This window comes from Pelophylax lessonae (genome assembly GCF_965119305.1).
Source record: "Pelophylax lessonae genome assembly, chromosome: 9".
Lineage (NCBI taxonomy): Eukaryota > Metazoa > Chordata > Amphibia > Anura > Ranidae > Pelophylax > Pelophylax lessonae.
In genome coordinates, this window is record NC_138776.1 from 246489597 (window position 1) to 246511330 (window position 21734).

General features: G+C 44.0%; 2 protein-coding genes across 2 annotated transcripts in view; both read left to right on the forward strand.

Annotated features, from left to right (window-relative positions):
* Positions 1 to 21734, forward strand: part of LOC309564355 (uncharacterized protein) — a gene marked incomplete at its 3' end in the record, with an annotated part of 715072 nt that overhangs the window by 305620 nt on the left and 387718 nt on the right.
* Positions 1 to 21734, forward strand: part of LOC309563353 (uncharacterized protein) — a gene marked incomplete at its 3' end in the record, with an annotated part of 522832 nt that overhangs the window by 151376 nt on the left and 349722 nt on the right.

Genomic DNA, 21734 nt, shown 5'->3' on the forward strand with positions numbered 1-21734 from the left:
GGGCTGTTCTGGGTTTCACAGGCTGCAGGATTGATTGCTCTTCGCTGCCTTCCAGAAAGTTCTGGAGCATAGGAGTGGAGCAAGGCAAAGTAGCAGCATGATTATTTATGGTGCTGCAGCCAATGACCAGAAGGTGGCTGAGGAGCGCATAAATGGTCTGAGCTGTTTCTTCCTGTTCAGGTGGGGGATGGTTACCCCCTACGTCCAGAGATTTTGTTGTTCTGAGTTGCTGTTCATCGAGGTCCTGGCTGTGGCAGAGCCATGGACCTACATCTGAGAGGGTATTGGACACCCTCACTTAACCACTTAAGCCCCGGAAGATTTTACCCCCTTCCTGACTAGGGGGTATTTTGCGATTCGGCACTGCGTGACTTTAACGGACAATTGCGCAGTCGTGCGACGCTGTACCCAAATGAAATTGACATCTTTTTTTCCCACAAACAGAGCTTTCTTTTGGTGGTATTTGATCACCTGTGCGATTTTTTGATCATACGCTATAAACAAAAAAAGAGAGACAATTTTGCAAAAATAACAATATTTATCCCTTTTTTTTATATGAAATTCCCCCCCAAAAAAAAGGAAAAATCTAAATTTTTTAACATTTTAGGCCAATTTGTTTTCTGCTACATATGTTTGGTAAAAAAAAAAAAAAAATCGCAAAAAGCATATTTTGATTGGTTTGCGCAAACTAAGGGAAAGATTTTTGTCATTTTTATTGTTTTTTTTTTTAACGAGTAATGGCGGCGATCTGCAATTTTTTTTGCGGGACTGCGACATTGCGGCGGACAGATCGGACCCTTGACTGACATTTTTGACACTTTTGGGTGTACCAGTGACATTACTGCAGTAATCAGTGCTATACATATGCACTGTTACTGTAAAAATGACACTGGGAGGGAAGGGGTTAACTTTATTGGAGAGGGAGAGGTTAAGTGTGTCCCTAGGGGCGTGCTTCTAACTGTGATTGGATGTGGCTGTGTGTGTAAAAGCAGAGATCAACGGTCCTACATAGCAGGACCTTTAGATCTCTGCTGTTACACAGGGGAGAATGACAGGCGGCTGTGTTTACATTAGCCGCCTGCCTTTCTCCTGCTGTATCCGACAATCACGAGTGACCGGCGCACATCGGGTCCGCCGGTCACACGCGCGGGCTTTCTAGTGAACGAGCAGGGGCGGGAGCGCGCCTCCGGCGGCGCACGCTCGTCCCCTATTGGCTTCCAGGCTAGTGACGTACCGGTACGTCACTTTGCCTGGGAGGGGCTGACCGCCGCCGTATATAGTCGGGCGGCGGTCGGCAAGTGGTTAAAGTATACCTAAAGGCAAAACTTTTTTTTTTTTTTATAGTTTTGCATGGAGTGCAGAAGGATTAGAATGCTTGTCAGTTTTTATTGCTGTCTGTGCCCTCGTGGGGAGATTCACCCTCTCTATTTGTCCTGTTTACCACTAACTTTCCTAAATAATCTACTAGTTATTTGCCTTTTTTCAGGTTTTCATCTCAAAGTACTGAAATCAGAGGCATCCAGTCCACCAGCAACAGGATATCAGCAACAACAGCCTTATATTTCTAATGACCGGTCTTCCACTTGACCTCTGGAAGGCCATACAACGTTGTACATAAAGCGGAGTTCCACCCATTTGAATAAGTTTAGATGTACGTAATCCCCTTTAAAAATACTTTTACTAAAACTAAACAATTTTTTATTTTTTGCAAGAAAATACCTTTTTTTCTTCTTTATTCATCCGCACTTCCAGGTCCGGCCGCCTATAGGCGATTACGTCACTCGGCGATTCGCAAGGGCGGCGTCATGTATCCCAGCATACCTTGCGAATCGCCTAATGACGAAATCTCGCATTCACCGGCACCAGCTGTACTGTATTGCTTTGAGTCCGCGCTCCGCCCCGCCTCCTCTCAGTGAGCTCTACGGGATGTAATGCTTTCAGTCTGCGCTCACTGAGAGGAGGCGGGGCAGAGCACGGACTGAATGCAATATGGTTTGCGTAAAAGTTATTGCATTTACTAACTAAGGAAAAGATTTCTGTAATTTTTGGTGTTTTTTTTTTAACGAGTAATGGCGGCGACCTGCGATTTTTTTTGCGGGACTGCGACATTGCGGCGGACAGATCGGACCCTTGACTGACATTTTTGGGGGTACCAGTGACATTACTACAGTAATCAGTGCTATAAATATGCACTGTTACTGTAAAAATGACACTGGCAGGGAAGAGGTTAATTTTTATTGGAGAGGGAGGGGTTAATGTATGCCTGGTGCTTACTGACGTGTGTGGGGGGAGGTGACTGAGTGACACAGGGACAGATCGCATGTTCAGCTAAGCTGAACCCTGCAATCTGACCCTGCCTGTCACTTAGGAGATCCGCCCGCTTGTGTTTACACAAGCGGGCGGATCTCCACACTTGATTCCCCGACGATCGGGGAAGAGCGGCGGTGATCACAAGTGGTTACCAAGGGCAATGAAGTAGCCTGTCATAAGCGCTCTGTGATCGTTGAGTCCTTTGGACACAGCTGATCACAGATCAGGGTAAAAAGCCAATCACAGCGGCTCTTTTAATCAGCTGTATCCAACAACACCTGAGTTCTAGCCAGCTGCCAGCCTCGTTCTGCTTGCCTTCCCTGCAGCTGTTTAAAGACGGGGCTGCTGTCGGCAATCGCACCAGATTGGTGCTGGATTTAGCTCCACTGCCCTGCACTCCGCTACCACCGGACCAGCGGGACTCTCCAGGACCATGACAAGGGGGCGTGGCTCAACTCAAGGGGCAGTTGCTTTGAGCCCCACAAGCACTAGGTGTGGAGGAGGAGGAAGGTAAATCCTCCTTCGCTTTGAATGCTAGGCCGGCAGGAAGTCACAGCTGTGACGTCACTGGTTGCTAGACGCCAGGTGACTCTAGCAACCAATGGCCAGAGGTAGAGTCTCAGGTGGAGGAGGAGCCAGCACCAGGGCGGCTCAGTCCGCCCCTGTATTCCAGACTGCTCCCTGTGTCAGTTTCATTCCGGGACACTGTATTGTCCCTGAATTAAGGTGCCCGGGACAGACCTGCAAAACGTGGGACTGTCTAGGGCAATCAGGAACACTTGGTCAACCTACTGTGGAGGCCGTTGGAGTACAGTGACCAGATCTGGTGAGTGTGGAGGCCATTGGAGAACAGTGACCTCATTGTCATGGTGAAGAAACCAGTGGTGAGATGATTGGAGCTTTGTGACATGGTGCATTACCCTGCTGGAAGGAGCCATCAGAAGATGGGGACACTGTAGTCATAAAGGGATGGACATGGTCAGCAACAATACTCAGGTAGGCCGTGGCATTTAAATGATGCTCAGTTGGTACTAAGGGGCCAAAAGTGTGCCAAGAAAATATCCCCCACACCATTACACCACCACCAGCCAGAACCGGTGATACAAGGCAGGATGGTTCCATGCTTTCATGTTGGTTACGCCCAATTCTGACCCCACCATCTGAATGTGGCAACTGAAATCGAGACTCATCAGACCAGGCAATATTTATTCAATCTTCTATTGTCCAATTTTGGTGATCCTGTGCGAAGTGTAGTCTCAGTTTCCAGTTCTTAGCTGACAGACGTGGCACCTGGTGTGGTCTTCTGTACTGTACTACTGTAGCTTATCTGCTTCAAGGTTCTACGTGTTGTGTGTTCAGATATGGTTGAAGTATGATAAAAATTTTATAGCCTGCACATCCAGTTTTTATCGTCCGAAAAATTCGTAATCGGCTGTTGAAAGCACCGTACTAACAACCTGAAAATCGGCAGATCGTTCGTCGGACGAAATTTTACTTCCGATTTTTGTATCGTGTGTATTGTATCGCCTTTACTGTTGCCTTTCTATGATCTCCAACCAGTCTGCCTATTCTCCTCTGACCTCAGCAAGGCATTTTCCTCCACACAGCTGCCACTCACTGGATATTTTCTCTTTTTCGGACCATTCTCTTCTAACCCCCAGAGATGGTTGTGTGTGAAAATCCCAGTAGATCAGCAGTTTTTGAAATACTCAGACCAGCCCGTCTGCCACCAACAACCATGCCACGTTCACAGTCACTTAAATCACCTTCTTCCCCATTCTGATGCTCGGTTTGAACTTCAGCAAGTCGTCTTCATCACGTCTAGATGTAAAGGGTGCTGTTGACCTAAGTTTGCAAATTGTGCCACATCCCTGTATAACAAGTAGCAAAAAGAGGGGGTTCCCCTGATTGGGACTTTAAAGGCACATATCAATGGAAAAACTGATATATATTAAACAATGTCTTTATTGGTACAAAAATAGAAAATATAGGTGATGACATAAAAACAGTGTACAAGCAATGGACAGATATGAATAAGACTCAGATGCTAGAACCTAATAACCCAACATGTTTCGAAGATATTGCTTTCTCCTTCTTCAGGGGTAGTTCATAGCGGTACTCTAATGGTATACAAAAATATGAGCATAAGTGCCATGAATAATGGAATCTACTTATATACAATACTTTTGATTCACAAAATACACTGTATAAAAATTGTGAGTACTTACAGTGTTGATCAAATCTGAGCTTTGTATGCTTGTACAAGAAGATAAAAACATCTGGTTGGTCTGGATCTAACTGGCGATGTATGTAATCATTAAGTTGGCTTGGAAGAGCCAACTTACTGATATTGTATTTAAACTTATTATTATTCTTCTTCTTCTTATTATTATTTTTCTGGCCGGTAAATGTTTGGACACTATCTCCTCCTAGACCGTTCAAGCTACATACTCCAAACTCGGCACAGACCTTCATACTGTTCTGACTCGGTGTGCTATATCTTTTCAGACTGGTTTGAGTTACGGTTTTCCTAAAAATTAAAATTAAAAACCCAAAAAATGCCCATAGACTTTCATTGACAGGATGTTCAGATGACCCAAGCTCCAAATCCCATTAGACTCAATCAACATGCTAGTAACTTTGATAATCATGCTAAACAAAAACAAATCCCATGACTTCTATTGCTGTCGCAAGGCAGACAGACAGGCAGACAGACAGACAGACCGCGGGTGGGGGGCGGTAAAATTTTTTTTTTTGTTTTTTTTGTTTTTTCTATTTAGCTTGTCTTTAAAAAAACAAAAACAAATTCGATGACTTCTATTGCTGTCGCAAGGCAGCCAGACAGACAGACAGACATACAGACAGACCGCGGGTGGGGGGCGGTAAAATTTTTTTGTTTTTTGTTTTTTCTATTTAGCTTGTCTTTAAAAAAACAAAAACAAATTCGATGACTTCTATTGCTGTCGCAAGGCAGACAGACAGACAGACAGACAGACCGCGGGTGGGGGCGGTAAAATTTTTTTTTTTTTTCTATTTAGCTTGTCTTTAAAAAAACAAAAACAAATCCGATGACTTATATTGCTGTTGCAAGGCAGACAGACAGGCAGACAGACAGACCCCGCGGGTGGGGGGCGGTAAAAATTTTTTGTTTTTTTTTTCTATTTAGCTTGTCTTTAAAAAAACAAAAACAAGTTCGATGACTTATATTGCTGTCGCAAGGCAGACAGACAGGCAGACATACAGACCGCGGGTGGGGGGCGGTAAAAATTTTTTTTTTTTGTTTTTTCTATTTAGCTTGTTTTTAAAAAAACAAAAACAAATTCGATAACTTCTATTGCTGTCGCAAGGCAGCCAGACAGACAGACAGACAGACAGACCGTGGGTGGGGGCGGTAAAATTTTTTTTTCTATTTAGCTTGTTTTTAAAAAAACAAAAACAAATCCGATGACTTCTATTGCTGTCGCAAGGCAGCCAGCCAGACAGGCAGACAGACCGCGGGTGGGGGGCGGTAAAAAAAATTTCAAACCTTTTCTATCTATCTATCTATCTATCTATCTATCTATCTATCTATCTATCTATCTATCTATCTATCTATCTCTTCAAACCTTTTCTATCTATCTATCGATCTTCAAACCTTTTCTATCTATCGATCGATCGATCTAAACTTTTCAAACTTTCTGGTCAGGCTTTCTCAAGCCAACTTAAAGTTTGTCTCGACTAACTTTTTTTTCTAGTTATAGATGTAATTCTGATTGGAGTTAGGGGACCCCAGAGGGTAAGGTCAGGTAGATGTCTCACAGATGTATGGTCATCTGAAGTCCTATGAAAGGAGGCCAGAAGCAGTGCCTTGCCACTTAACATCCAAAATAGATAGAGCCAGTCTAAGAAAGGGCCCGCCCCCAAACCGCGCGTGCGTCACGCTGACGCATGACGTGGCGTGGGCGGGGCCGGCGCCTGCGCTCCACCGGCACGGTGATCGAAACCGGAAGTGCAATTGGTCAGCGTCGGTCAAGGGCAGACCTGACGCTGGATGGAAAAGACCAACAGTGTACATCGCTGTATGCGCGATGTGTCTCACCGTGCCGGGATGGCCATAAAATGGAGACAACAAAGTGACCTAGAGGGTGGTTTGAAAAAACCTGAACCATAAAATAATGTCAGATAAACCAATGCAACTCCAATATTTGCCTGATGAGGTTGGACGCTAATAGTCAGAGATCCTCACAGGATGATATAATGCTATGTGTATATATAAATATATACATCGCCAGAGAGCACTCAACCAAATGTTAACAGACCATCACTGGAAATAAATGACAACAAAGCAACCATTCGGGAAAGAATGGGGAGAAAGGTTAGGTTATCAGACAGTGATGGTCTGTTAACATTTGGTTGAGTGCTCTCTGGCGATGTATATATTTATATATACACATAGCATTATATCATCCTGTGAGGATCTCTGACTATTAGCGTCCAACCTCATCAGGCAAATATTGGAGTTGCATTGGTTTATCTGACATTATTTTATGGTTCAGGTTTTTTTCAAACCACCCTCTAGGTCACTTTGTTGTCTCCATTTTATGGCCATCCCGGCACGGTGAGACACATAGCGCATACAGCTACAGCGATGTACACTGTTGGTCTTTTCCATCCAGCGTCAGGTCTGTCCTTGACCGAGGCTGACCAATTGGAAGCGGAACTGCACTTCCGGTTTCGTTCACCGTGCCGGTGGAGCGCAGGCGCCGGCCCCGCCCACGCCACGTCATGCGTCAGCGTGACGCACGCGCGGTTTGGGGGCGGGCCCTTTCTTAGACTGGCTCTATCTATTTTGGATGTTAAGTGGCAAGGCACTGCTTCTGGCCTCCTTTCATAGGACTTCAGATGACCATACATCTGTGAGACATCTACCTGACCTTACCCTCTGGGGTCCCCTAACTCCAATCAGAATTACATCTATAATGATTACATACATCGCCAGTTAGATCCAGACCAACCAGATGTTTTTACCTTCTTGTACAAGCATACAAAGCTCAGATTTGATCAACACTGTAAGTACTCACAATTTTTATACAGTGTATTCTGTGAATCAGAAGTATTGTATATAAGTAGATTCCATTATTCATGGCACTTATGCTCATATTTTTGTATACCATTAGAGTACCGCTATGAACTACCCCTGAAGAAGGAGAAAGCAATATCTTCGAAACATGTTGGGTTATTAGGTTCTAGCATCTGAGTCTTATTCATATCTGTCCATTGCTTGTACACTGTTTTTATGTCATCACCTATATTTTCTATTTTTGTACCAATAAAGACATTGTTTAATATATATATCAGTTTTTCCATTGATATGTGCCTTTAAAGTCCCAATCAGGGGAACCCCCTCTTTTTGCTACTCATCACGTCTAGATGCCTAAATGCATTGAGTTGCTGCCATGTGATTGCCTGATTAGGAATTTGTGTCACCAAGCAATTGGATCTAATAAATATTATATAAATGTAGCGCTATTTTAATCACTCTTGGCGGCTACTGGGGTATGATGACGCCACCTGTGTAGTATTTAGGAGCAGAGTATATAATCTGTGTGATCAGGACAGGATTTATAGTAAGTGCCAGTGCCTCCACTCAATCAGGGCTTGTGATTAGCAAGTGAAATCCCAATTGAGAAAACATATCCATATAGACAGTAATCCACACAGCAGAGTGTTTAAATGTCCATGTATTGAAGAAATAACATTCAGTGAACCATACAGCATAAGATACTTTCCTCAGGAACATGAAATCATCAGCAGTGTCTCTGTGTGTCTCAGTGAGGGGATGTTACAGCACTTACAAGTCTGTTCTCCAGCAGGAACATGTCTGTCTCCTCATGTCTCTTTTCTTCACAGTCTTACCCATCATTCCTTGCTCTGCCCTTTTTGATGACCTCATCCTTCTTGCAGAGAGATAAAGAGCACACCGTTGCCATATTGAAAAAGGGCAAAACAAACACTGCATAACAGGAACACACACTTGAAAGATGGGCAAAGAAATTATCACATCACTACATTCTCCTCCTGCTGAAAATCCTTCCGACCCGGCAAGGATATACACATAAAATAACAACAAAAATTAACATCGTTGTCGCCTTCTGCAGACCACTTCTCCAGAAGCAATCTATTACAGAGCTAGCTGCAAAGAAAGTATGGTTAAAAACAAATAGGCATCATGCTAACCAGTCTAGAATGAGCTGCAATCATGTCCGTCAGAACATGAGGTTGTACATAGTTCTGCACAGCATAGCAGGGTCTTCCCAAAGTGTCATAAGTAAACACCGGTGGAGGACGTCGAACACGATCTCCTCTCCTCAACCCCTCAGGCATAAATCCAGAAAACTCTGGGACAGCATTAGTGGGAAAACTTGGTGCTCCAACTATGCCTGGAACTGTAGGCATAAAATTTTGGGCTGTCGGTTCAAAAGCCGGAGTAGCTGGGTTCAAACCTCCCCTCTGAGGAAGGCCCCCATCAATGCTAGGTGAAGGAACCTGTGCAGGAGACTCTGGTGGAGGTGTAAACCAGTCACTGTCATCACTCTGGTCTCCGCTGTTGCCACAAGGCACATCATTAGAATCTGTAGCAATGTCAGATTGTGGCTCCTCATCAACAGTTGCACTTTGTGGTACCGGAAGCAAATGATTCCTATGCCAGGCTTTGATCCGACCCTCAGGTCCTCGAATCCTGTATACTGGAATCCTAGGCAGTTTTTCCACAACTTCAAACAACTCATTTCTCCAGCGATCAGCTAACTTATGTTTGGCTGAGGGTCCCAAATTGCGGAGAAACACTTTATCACCAGGTTGTAAGTCTTTGTAACGAACTTTGGAATCAAAACGCCTTTTATTGGCAGCATTTAATTTCGCAGCATTTTCCTCAGCCATCTGATAGGCCTCTTTCAAACTCTGTTTAAGTCGTGCCACATACTGATAGTGATTTCTCTGTTCCACTCCATCAGTAGACACGCCCAACTGAATGTCAATAGGGAGACGGGCTTCTCTCCCAAACATAAGAAAATAAGGAGAAAAGCCAGTGGATTCATGTCTGGTGCAATTGTAGGCATGTACCATAGCTCCAACATGTCGGCTCCAGGTCTGCTTAGCACCATTAGGGAGAGTACCCAACATGTTCAACAAGGTACGATTGAAACGTTCAGGGAGAGCATCACCCTCTGGATGATAAGGGGTGGTGCGGCTCTTGTTGATGTTAAGCAATGTTAACAGCTCTTTAATTAGGCGACTTTCAAAGTCCCGCCCCTGGTCAGAGTGAAGTCGATTTGGCAATCCATAGTGAACAAAAAACTTCTCCCACAGCACTTTGGCTACAGTTACTGCTTTCTGATCTTTGGTGGGATAGGCTTGAGCATAGCGAGTATAGTGATCAGTCACAATCAAAATATTTCCCACACCACTGCTGTCATTGTCAATACACAAAAAGTCCATGCACACTAAATCCATGGGACCAGAACTTTTCAAGTGTTCCATAGGAGCAGCTCGAGTAGGCAGAGTTTTCCGTTGCAGACATCTCACACAACGGCGGCAATAGTCCACAACAGCTTCCCTCATTCGTGGCCAAAAGAATCGGTCTTGGATTAATCCATAGGTTTTTTCAACTCCTAGATGCCCATGTTGATCATGCAAACTTCTCATAACAGAGTTTCTATAGACTTGAGGCAGCACTAGCTGTCTCCTTCCAGGATGATCATGAAACAAATGTACCCTGTATAAAAGTCCATCAATTATTTTGAGCTTCTCCCATTCCTTAAAATAGTAGGTACTCTGCTCAGGTAGGTATTTTCTCATGTAGTTAGGATCTTTGCGGAAAACAGACTCTCTGACATGTCTGATTATTGGATCTCTTTTTTGTAGAAGGATCATGTCTTTCTTTTGCAGCTGGATGTTTTCTGGCACCCCTAAAGCAGTGGGGCAGCAATACATGTTTGGAATACACTCTTCACCAGCTCCCAGGGAATCAATAGCTCGTAGGTCAGAGAAAACAATATTGTCTCCTTGTACAGCAGCTGTAGCACAATAGGCAGCCACAATAGGCCCAGGTACTTCCTCCCAGTCACTTTCTTCCAAGTTCATGGGTAATCCAGGGCGCCTAGAAAGAGCATCAGCCCCAATATTCTTGGGACCAGGCTTGTACTTGAGAGTGAACTGATAATTAGACAAGGCAGCAAGCCACCTATGACCAGTGGCATCTAGCTTTGCTGTAGTCAAAACATAAGTCAGGGGGTTGTTGTCGGTTCTCACCTCAAACTGAGTTCCATACAAGTAATCATGCAGCTTTTCAACAATAGCCCACTTCAGGGCAAGAAATTCCAGTTTATGAACAGGATAATTCTTTTCTACTGGGCTTAGACTGCGACTTATATAAGCAACAGGCCTAAGTCCTCCTGGGTACTCTTGATGTAAGACTCCTCCCAATCCATCATAACTGGCATCCACATGCAGAATGTATGGCTTTTGTGGGTCTGCATAAGCCAACACTGGTGCTTCTGTAAGACTTTTCTTAAGCTGTAGAAAAGCTTCCTCACAAGCAGAAGTCCATCTCTCACTGAAATGAGTTTTGCGGTTTGTGTCCATGCCAGGGGTTTCTTTGAGCAAGTCATTAAGAGGCCGAGCAGTCTTGGAATAGCCTCTAATGAATCGACGATAATAGCCACAAAATCCCAAGAAGGACCTCAGTTCTGTCAGATTTGTGGGACGGGGCCAGGTTACCACAGCCTCCACCTTAGCAGGATCAGTTGCTACCCCTTCTGCAGATACGATGTGACCCACAAAGTTTACTGAAGAACGAGCAAACTTACATTTGTCCAGTGAAAGTTTCAGACCTTCCTTCCTCAAACGATCTAGCACTTTAAACAGTCTTTGGTCATGCTCCTCCAGAGTGGAGCCAAAGACAATTATGTCATCAAGGTAGACGATACATTGAGTGGGACAAAGGTCTCCCAGGGTCCGATCCATTAGACGTTGAAAGGTTGCAGGTGCACCACTAATGCCCTGAGGCATGCGAACAAACTGGAAAAATCCCAGGGGGCAAATAAAAGCCGTCTTTTCTTGATCTTCCTCACTCATTGGGACCTGGTAATAACCAGATCTTAAGTCCATTACTGTGAACCATTTACTGCCTTGCAGGGCATCAAGAGCTTCCTCAATGCGAGGTAGCGTGTATTGATCTGGGACTGTTCGCCGATTTAGAGTCCTGTAGTCAACACATATTCGCACTCCACCATTTTTCTTTCTGACTACCACTATTGGGGATGCATACGGGCTTTTAGACTCAGCAATGATGTTTTCATCTTTCATTTTGTGCAAGCACTCTCGAACATCATCCAGATCTTTAAGAGGTATGCGCCTGGATCTTTCTCTAAATGGGGTGCTATCTGTTAGGCGAATACTGTGCTGAATACTCTTTGCACACCCAACATCCATGTCATCGGTAGAGAAAACATCATTGTATTCCATTAGCTGCTCTCCTAGTGCTTGTTGGTGCTCTGCAGGACTATCAGCATCATTCAAGTGAAAGTCTAATTTGGTTTCTTTCTCCTTGACTTTAGCAGTGTAGGAGCTAATGGTTTCCACTGGGTAACAATAGGCTACCTCTTTCCAGGCTGGTATTATAACTGGGTGTGTGGTAATGTTCCGAACAGTAACAACATCCATTCTTGGACATTTTACACGATAGTCTTTCCTTTCTGGTACTATCTCCCAGCCATTCTTTGCAGCCTCTTTTGTATCAGTCTCTAGCAAAAAGAAACTACCATTTGCACTTGGTGAGATTTCCACATAAACCCGCAACACTCTCACTCCCCCTGCTGGAAGCTCTATGGGACGCCATGGATTTCCCACACACCCTCCAGGAAGATCAGGAGCAAAAGTTTGGCAGATATTTTGAAGTTCTGGAGCAACAGGCAGTGAAGGTAGGGGAGTTCCCTGTTGAGGCTGAAGAAACCGTATGAAAGCAGCCTCAACAGCTTCAACATTGGAACCCACAATCATAGGAGCATACTCATTACCCCCAGGTGGAGGGCTCACATAAGCAATAACTTTAAGTGGGGGATCCTCCTCAGCTATCACGCCAGGAATGCGAAGCTCGACTTCTAGGCAACCATCCATAAAAACAGGATTTTCTCCCACACCATAAACAGGCAAAGTGTCCACAGGTTGCAAAGGGAGGTGGTTTAAGTGTTGCTGATAGAAGGGCCTGTATATGATTGTCAGCTGAGAACCAGTATCAAACAGAGCAGTAGTGGGTATATCATTAACAAACAAATTGAAAGTACATCTGCGGCCTACCCCAGGTAGCTTGGTAAACGTTTGTTTTCTTGATCTTCCATGTTTTCTTTGGTACATATGTCCAGCTTTACTGTGAATTTCAGAACTGTCAGCAAGCAGTGGACACTGACGAACTGTATGGCCTGCTTGTCCACAGCGGAAACATTTAATGTGGAAGAGAGGCTTATCACTGGAGGTTTTATCAGCAGATAGAGCTCTAGGCTGTGGGAGTCTACCCACTTCTTTGTTCTTAGCAACAGTCTCATTTGTGGGCTCCACCCCAGAATTCTGTTTAACTTTGCTCTTGGAAGGGGTACTAAAAATAATATAAGACTCCTGTCTCTTTACTTCAGTCATAATTTCAGTGAAAGTAAAGTTCCTCTCCCTCAAAACCACTCTTAGAACTGGTGATATTGGGTGATGCGGCAGTAGCCCCTTTATTATTTGAGCAGTCCTTAATCTGTCAACATCTGTAGGAGAGATGACCTTGTCAGTGAGCAACCTCCCCAGTAGTACTTCTAGTCTCCTCACAAACACAGAAACATCCTCTCCCTCTTTATGCTTTGTCTGTTTAAAATCAGCAAGCATCTGATCAGGGTCACGGTGCAGTCCATAAGCATCTGTCAAAATATCAATATATTCTTGAGCACTGGTACTCACATGAGTCTCCTTGTAAGCTCTGATGATAATGGATGCTGGTGGTCTTAAACTTTCCATGATGCGCTGTTTTTTCTTTTCCTCTGAGCAGGTCCATTCCTCTATCACTTGCTGTGCAAAATCTCTCCACACCTCAAAGCTTTCTTCTCCAACAGGGACAGGTAGCACTCCTGAAAAAGCCTTTAATTTGCGATAAGAATCAGCATGTAAATTCTGGGCAATGACTTCAGTGACTTTTAGCAACAGATGCTCAATATTTGTTTCCTGCTTAACAGCCGCAGCAGTCAGCTTTACAGTTTCTCCTGATGCAGCAGTTGTATTCAATGGTTCACACTTATCAGGCAGGGCTGGTAACTTCCGCCTTACTGGAGGTGAACTTACTGGAAATACTACAGCACAACCAATTTCTTCAGCCCCTTTCGGATATATACAAAAGGGCCCTTTAACTGGATTTAAATCCACCTCACTGAGACAGAGATAATGGGTATACAGTTCATAACTCTCATCTTCCTCTCTTTTATCCACAGGAGCGGCATACCGCAAGGTTTCATTTGCTTTTAGCGCCTCCTGCAGTTTGTGGATGCTCACACGGATAGGTACATATGAAATAGCAAATGTCCTTTTAGGTGGCAGTCCCTCTTCCAGGGCCCACTGCCTCACAGCTTCTGTAGATAACAATGACATGGTCGTTCCTTAATGTCCTGATCCAAGATTTGTATCTCAGCAGTGCCTCCAAATGTAGCGCTATTTTAATCACTCTTGGCGGCTACTGGGGTATGATGACGCCACCTGTGTAGTATTTAGGAGCAGAGTATATAATCTGTGTGATCAGGACAGGATTTATAGTAAGTGCCAGTGCCTCCACTCAATCAGGGCTTGTGATTAGCAAGTGAAATCCCAATTGAGAAAACATATCCATATAGACAGTAATCCACACAGCAGAGTGTTTAAATGTCCATGTATTGAAGAAATAACATTCAGTGAACCATACAGCATAAGATACTTTCCTCAGGAACATGAAATCATCAGCAGTGTCTCTGTGTGTCTCAGTGAGGGGATGTTACAGCACTTACAAGTCTGTTCTCCAGCAGGAACATGTCTGTCTCCTCATGTCTCTTTTCTTCACAGTCTTACCCATCATTCCTTGCTCTGCCCTTTTTGATGACCTCATCCTTCTTGCAGAGAGATAAAGAGCACACCGTTGCCATATTGAAAAAGGGCAAAACAAACACTGCATAACAGGAACACACACTTGAAAGATGGGCAAAGAAATTATCACATCACTACATAAATAATTACATTTTTATTTTATATATATATATATATATATATATATATATATATATATATATATGTATAAAATATAAATAATTAAGTTAAATAAAAAATAAATTATTGATTAAATTAATAATTAAATTAAATTCTAAATATAATAAGAATAATAATATTATAATATTATATATATATATATATATATATATATATATATATATATATATATATATATATATGTATATATATATATATATATATTATAATATTATTATTTATAATTTATTTAATTTCATTATTATTTATTAATATTATATATATATATATATATATATATATATATAATAATATTATTATTTATAATTTATTTAATTTCATTATTTATAATTTATTAATATTATATATATATATATATATATATATATATATATTATAATATTATTATTTATAATTTATTTAATTTCATTATTTATAATTTATTAATATTATATATATATATATATATATATATATATATATAAATAATGAAATTAAATGAATGATTATTCAAATTAAAAATGAATTAAAAATGTAATTAAATGCATAAAAGTAAATAAAATAATAAATAAGTAAATATTAAATAAAATAAATAAATGTATCCATTTTGTGTGTATATATATATATATATATATATATATATAAACACACACACGCGTGTGTATATATATAAGCAAGCATTTATAAAACCATCAACACCAGACGTCTGCCTCTCTCCTATCACTGCGTCTTTCCGTCGGAAATTCTGCTCAGACTTCCGCTCTGTGCGTTCCACAGCCGCCTGGTTGCTTCCTCGTTTCCATAGTAACATCCAGCTTCGCCTCACTGAACTATCTTCCAAAGTCCTACAACATTGTAACAGAGCCTTTTACTTGTAAGCTGAGCTACCACTAGAGGGCGCACGTCTGCCAAGTCACAGGCGGAAGTGTCCTCAGTGCAGGAAGGCGGCGGCCATTTTGTTGTAGCCCGGAAAACAGAAGAGGATTAATTTTTCTACAAGAATCTTCGTGGAGGGATGTGAGTGTGAAGAATGTGTGCCCAGTGAGGAGGAGGTAATAATGTTATTCTTATTATTAGAGAAGAGGGGTCCCAGCACTCTGTGTGGACTGGATGGGGGATCATGTCTCCTCCACACATCATCATCTTCCTGCAGGTCCTATTATGTGTAGACCAGGTCAGGGTGCTGTAGAGGTACACATATTGTACAGGAATAGGTTAACTTGCATGTAGAAAGATCCATGATGAGTATGTGCAGACCTCCATGGACACATATACCTGCCTTTTGTTTGCTCTCTCCCCCCTTCCTCCATTCAGCTGCTAGGAATGTCCTGCATAGCTTCCAACTGTCCCTGATTTGGAACAGAGTCCAACCGTCCCACTTTCCTGCTCATTTGTCCCTCATTTGGTCTGATCTATATACAAATTAAAGGAACGCTTTTTATTCAGAGTTTAGCATCAAGTCACGTAAACTCCTGGGATATTGATCTGGTCAGTAAAGTAGCAGAGGGGGATGTTAATCAGTTTCAGCTGCTTTGGTGTTAATGAAATTAACAACAGGTACACTAGATGGGCAAAAATGAGACAACCTCCAAAACAGGAATGGTTTAACAGGTGGAGGCCCCTGACATTTATTCCCCTACTCATCTTTTCTGAGTGTTTGTCACTAGTTTTGCATTTGGCTGGGGTCAGTGTCACTACTGATAGCACGAGGCGATTCCTGGACCCTATAGAGGCTGCACAGGCAGTCCAACTCCTCCAGGGTGGCACATCAATACATCCCATTGCCAGAAGGTTTGCTGTGTCTCCCAGTCTCAGGAGCATGGAGGAGATTCCAGGAGACAGGCAGTTACTCTAGGAGAGCCGGACAGGGCCGTAGAAGGTCCTTAACCACTTTACCACCGGAGGATTTTGCTGTCTTCCGTCCAGGCCACTTTTTGCGATTCGGCGCTGTGCGACTTCAACTGACAATTGCGCGGTTTGTGTGACGCCGTACCCAAACGAAATTTACGTCCTTTTTTTCCCACAAACAGAGCTTTCTTTTGGTGGTATTTGATCACCTGTGCGATTTTTACTTTTTGCGCTATAAACAAAAAAAGAGCGTTTATTTTGAAAAAATAACAATATTTTTCACATTTTTTTATATGAAATTCCCCCCAAAAAAATGTAAAAATCAAATTTTTTTTTAAATTTTTGGCCAATTTGTTTTCTGCTACCTATGTTTAGTAAAAAAAAATCGCAATAAGCGTATTTTGATTGGTTTGCGCAAAAGTTATTGCGTTTACTAACTAAGGGAAAGATTTCTGTCATTTTTGGTGTTTTTTTTTTTAACGCGTAATGGCGGCGATCTGCGATTTTTTTTTTTTTTGCGGGACTGCGACATTGCGGCGGACAGATCGGACCCTTGACTGACATTTTTGACACTTTTGGGGGTAGCAGTGACATTTCTACAGTAATCAGTGCTATATATATGCACTTTTACTGTAAAAATGACACTGGCAGGGAAGGGGTTAATTTTATTGAAGAGGGAGGGGTTAATGTATGCCTGGTGCTTACTGACGTGTGGGGGGGGGAGGTGACTGAGTGACAGAAGGACAGATCGGATGTCCAGCTATGCTGAACACTCCGATCTGTCAGTCCCTGTCACTATGGAGATCCGCCCGCTCTGTTTACACACAGCGGGCGGATCTCCAGACTCGACCCCCGACGTTCGGGGCAGAGCAGCGGCAATCGCCGCTGCTCCTCCGCTGGCCCGACTCCCGCTGTGAATGAACACAGCGGGAGCGAGCCTCCGGCGGCGCGCGAGCGCCGCCCACAAGGGGCGGAGTCCAGCGACGTAGGTCTACGTCGCTGGACGGGATCGCGGCACTTTGCCGCAGTAGCCTCCATGTGAGCGGAGGTAAAGTGGTTAACCCATCAGCAGGACCGGTATCTACTCCTTGGAGCAAGGAGGAACAGGATGAGCACTGCCAGAGCCCTACAAAATGACCTCCAGCAGGACACTGGTGTGAATGTCTCTGACCAAACAATCAGAAACAGACTTCATGAGGGTGGCCTGAGGGCCCGACGTCTTCTAGTGGGCAATTGTAGCAAACAGAAAAAAGCCGCTCAGGTGAGGCAAGACACTCCGGTGCCGGTCGGATCCGTCATCCAGGAATCAAGTATTTGAAGAGAAAAATTGACCGCACGCTGGAGTAAGTGAACTGGAGATGTTTATTCCCATAAACTCAAATACACAGGTGCATCACACAGTCATGGGACAGGTTGACGCGTTTCACGACTCTATTGATCGCTTACAATAACAAATTGGTTATGAGTAAGCGATCAATAGTCGTCAAACGTGTCGACCTGTCCCATGTCTGTGTGATGCACCTGTGTATTTGAGTTTATGGGAATAAACATCTCCAGTTCACTTACTCCAGAGTGCGGTCAATTTTTCTCTTCAAATCCTCTAGTGGGCCCTGTGATCACTGCCTGGCACCATGGAGCTCGATTGGTATTTGCCATTGAACACCAGAATTGGCAGGTCCGCCACTGGCACCCTGAGCTTTTCACAGATGAGAACAGGTTCGCCCTGAGCACATGTGACAGACGTGAAAGGTTCTGGAGAAGCCGTGGAGAACATTATGCTGCCTGTAACATCGTTCAGCATGACCGCTTGGGTGGTGGGTCAGTGATGGTCTGGGGGGGGCATATCCATGGAGAGATGCACAGACCTCTACCGGCTAGACAATGGCACCCTGACTGCCATTAGGTATCAGGATGAAATCCTTGGATCTATTGTCAGATCCTATGCTAGTGCAGTGAGTCCTGGGTTTCTCCTGGTGCACGACAATGCCCGGCCTCATGTGGCGAGAGTATGCAGCCAGTTCCTGGAGGATAATAAGCCAATAAGCCCGCTAGTTGTTGCCGCCTTGGAGACGGCCATGTTTTTGGTTACTAGTGGGCGGACTAACAATCTGCATTATAGCATCTACTGGAGTGTAAAGGCTGCCGGTGTTCTGTGAAAACACCAAGTGGTCAAAATCTTCAATTATTCCTGGTGTGCACTTACCAGAAGTAACCTCATTGGAGATCTCGGCAAGTTGGATTTTTCAGCAGAACACCGGGATCCAGGGGAGGACTGGGAAGGGGGGCAGGGTGGCAATTGCCCCCCGGGCCATTCTGATGCCTGGCAAAAAGGCCGCACTCAGGGCTGGATTATTGTAGGGGCCAAACACTGTATACAGCTGCTGGTCACCGCTACACAATATTATATTTGCAGAGCTGCAGCAGAGCGGTATGAATGTGCAGAGTACGAGTTACCATATTGCATCATGTTTATCTTGCTTGTCTTTATAAAACCAGGTGGGCATTAATAGTGAGCTCATTCAATGATTCAATGGGCCACTTGACTGGACTTGCCCCCCAGGCCTAAGGCTACCAGCCCTCCCCTGCCGGGATCCATGTTAAAGGCCTATCTGCCTATTCCCAATAAGGGACTGTTCCACACAGTCAGACTCATAGCATATATTTCTGTAAACAAATCTGCATACGATAATGTAATCAGGCGCCTGACCTGGTGGTGTATAAATTCTGTGTGTGTTTGTTCAATAAAGAGTTCCAGATTTTGCAGCTAAAACGAGTTCTGCCTAGTTCTTAGTTGCAATAGGCGGCTATAATATCTGATATCTATGTTCAAGACCGGAGGAAGCGGTATACTGATGGAAGTATGCAAGCACATTGTGGGTTGGTTCCGTCACAGTATGTATGAGGGCTGCGAGTCACTAATTGGAGTCAGCTGTATAGTGATTATTTAAGCTGCCTTCCGATGGGTGAACTTGAGTTATGATTAAGCACATTTTCGTGTGGAATGCGTTAACTCTCCTCTGTCTACATTTTGGAGCTGTGATGTTTGCATTTGATATGAAGATTTAAATAAACTTCATTTATCTTCTACATCACTGGAGTGTGTTCAGCTTTCTATCCTTGTATTCCTATTGCTGCGATCAGAGATCGGTTAGCACCTGCTGATGTTGGAGGTACTGTCGGTCTATCCACCTGCCTGGAGCCGTGATTTCTTTTAGAGTTCAGGGTCGCGCTAGGTGCGCCGCATACAGAGTGCAGGATTCAGGGGTGCGGTGTGTACAGAGTGCAGGATTCAGGGGTGCGGTGTGTACAGAGTGCAGGGTTCAGGGGTGGGGTGTGTACAGAGTGCAGGGTTCAGGGGTGCGGTGTGTACAGAGTGCAGGGTTCAGGGGTGTGCCGTGTACAGAGTGCAGGGTTCAGAGGAGCGAGCTACGTACAGAGTGCAGGGTTCAGAGGAGCGAGCTACGTACAGAGTGCAGGGTTCAGAGGAGCGAGCTACGTACAGAGTGCAGGGTTTAGAGGAGCGAGCTACGTACAGAGTGCAGGGTTTAGAGGAGCGAGCTACGTACAGAGTGCAGGGTTTAGAGGAGCGAGCTACGTACAGAGTGCAGGATTTAGAGGAGCGAGCTACGTACAGAGTGCAGGGTTTAGAGGAGCGAGCTACGTACAGAGTGCAGGGTTTAGAGGAGCGAGCTACGTACAGAGTGCAGGGTTTAGAGGAGCGAGCTACGTACAGAGTGCAGGGTTCAGAGGAGCGAACTACGTACAGAGTGCAGGGTTTAGAGGAGCGAACTACGTACAGAGTGCAGGGTTTAGAGGAGCGAGCTACGTACAGAGTGCAGGGTTTAGAGGAGCGAGCTATGTACAGAGTGCAGGGTTTAGAGGAGCGAGCTACGTACAGAGTGCAGGGTTTAGAGGAGCGAGCTACGTACAGAGTTCAGGGTTTAGAGGAGCGAGCTACGTACAGAGTGCAGGGTTTAGAGGAGCGAGCTACGTACAGAGTGCAGAGTTTAGAGGAGCGAGCTACGTACAGAGTGCAGGGTTTAGAGGAGCGAGCTACGTACAGAGTGCAGGGTTTAGAGGAGCGAGCTACGTACAGAGTGCAGAGTTTAGAGGAGCGAGCTACGTACAGAGTGCAGGGTTTAGAGGAGCGAGCTACGTACAGAGTGCAGAGTTTAGAGGAGCGAGCTACGTACAGAGTGCAGGGTTTAGAGGAGCGAGCTACGTACAGAGTGGTTTAGGGGTGTGCTATGCACAGTGTGCAGGGATGAGTTCTCTTTCACAAGCTTTCCACATCTCCCCTCCACCTGTCCCCTCGAGAATTGAGCTACATACAGAATGCAGGGCTGAAGAGTGAGCTACATATAAAGTGCAGGGTTGAGGAGTAAGCTACATACAAAGTGTAAGGTTGAGGAGTGAGCTACATACAGGGTGCAGTGTTGAGGAGTGAACTACATACAAAGTACAGTGTTGAGGAGTTACGTAGGAGTGAACTACATACAGAGTGGTTTAGGGGTGTGCTATGCACAGTGTGCAGGGTTCAGTTCTCTTTCACAAGCTTTCCACATCTTGCCTCCACCCGTCCCCCTGGGGGGCCACATGAAATGACCTGGCGGGCCGAATTTAGCCCACGGCCATGTGCTTGACACATGTGCTCTATTTACAAAACAATAGTCACATTTATTTTCATTATAATTTTTATTTTTTTTTCAAGGGAACGTTATAAGCATTTACAGATAAACAATAGAACATTATAAGCAATCCTTACCAGATATCACATAAGTATACAGTTCTGCTACAATGGCTGTGAATCTGTGCATTTCTCATGAGGTTCGCTATCTTAACAGTTATATATGCATAACATGTATACAATTTTTTTACATGTTTACAGTAAAGATGGGATATATCAGCTACTTCTCTGTGCATTTTATAATGAACCTTTTATTTTTGGCAGTACAAAGTTTATAAACCACCCTAAGGTACAAATATAGAGGAGAGCATGTATTGAGAAAGACACAAGGATCTGTTTAAGGACGTCACGATGGAAAACCGACTGCCTTCCACATCCCCGGGTAAGAGGAGACTTTCATTTCTTGTAAAGGAGAGAAGAGTATTGAGGATCCCCCTAGATACACACATCCTCAGATATAAAAACATAGTAACAATTGAAGGAATGTACTAAAATTGTAGCAGACAGAATCTGGAGCAGCTGTGCATGACAACAAGTCAGCTTCTAGCTTATATTTCTAAAGTTTAACCACTTTAAGACCGGAAGGATTTGCCCCCTTAAGCACTTAAGC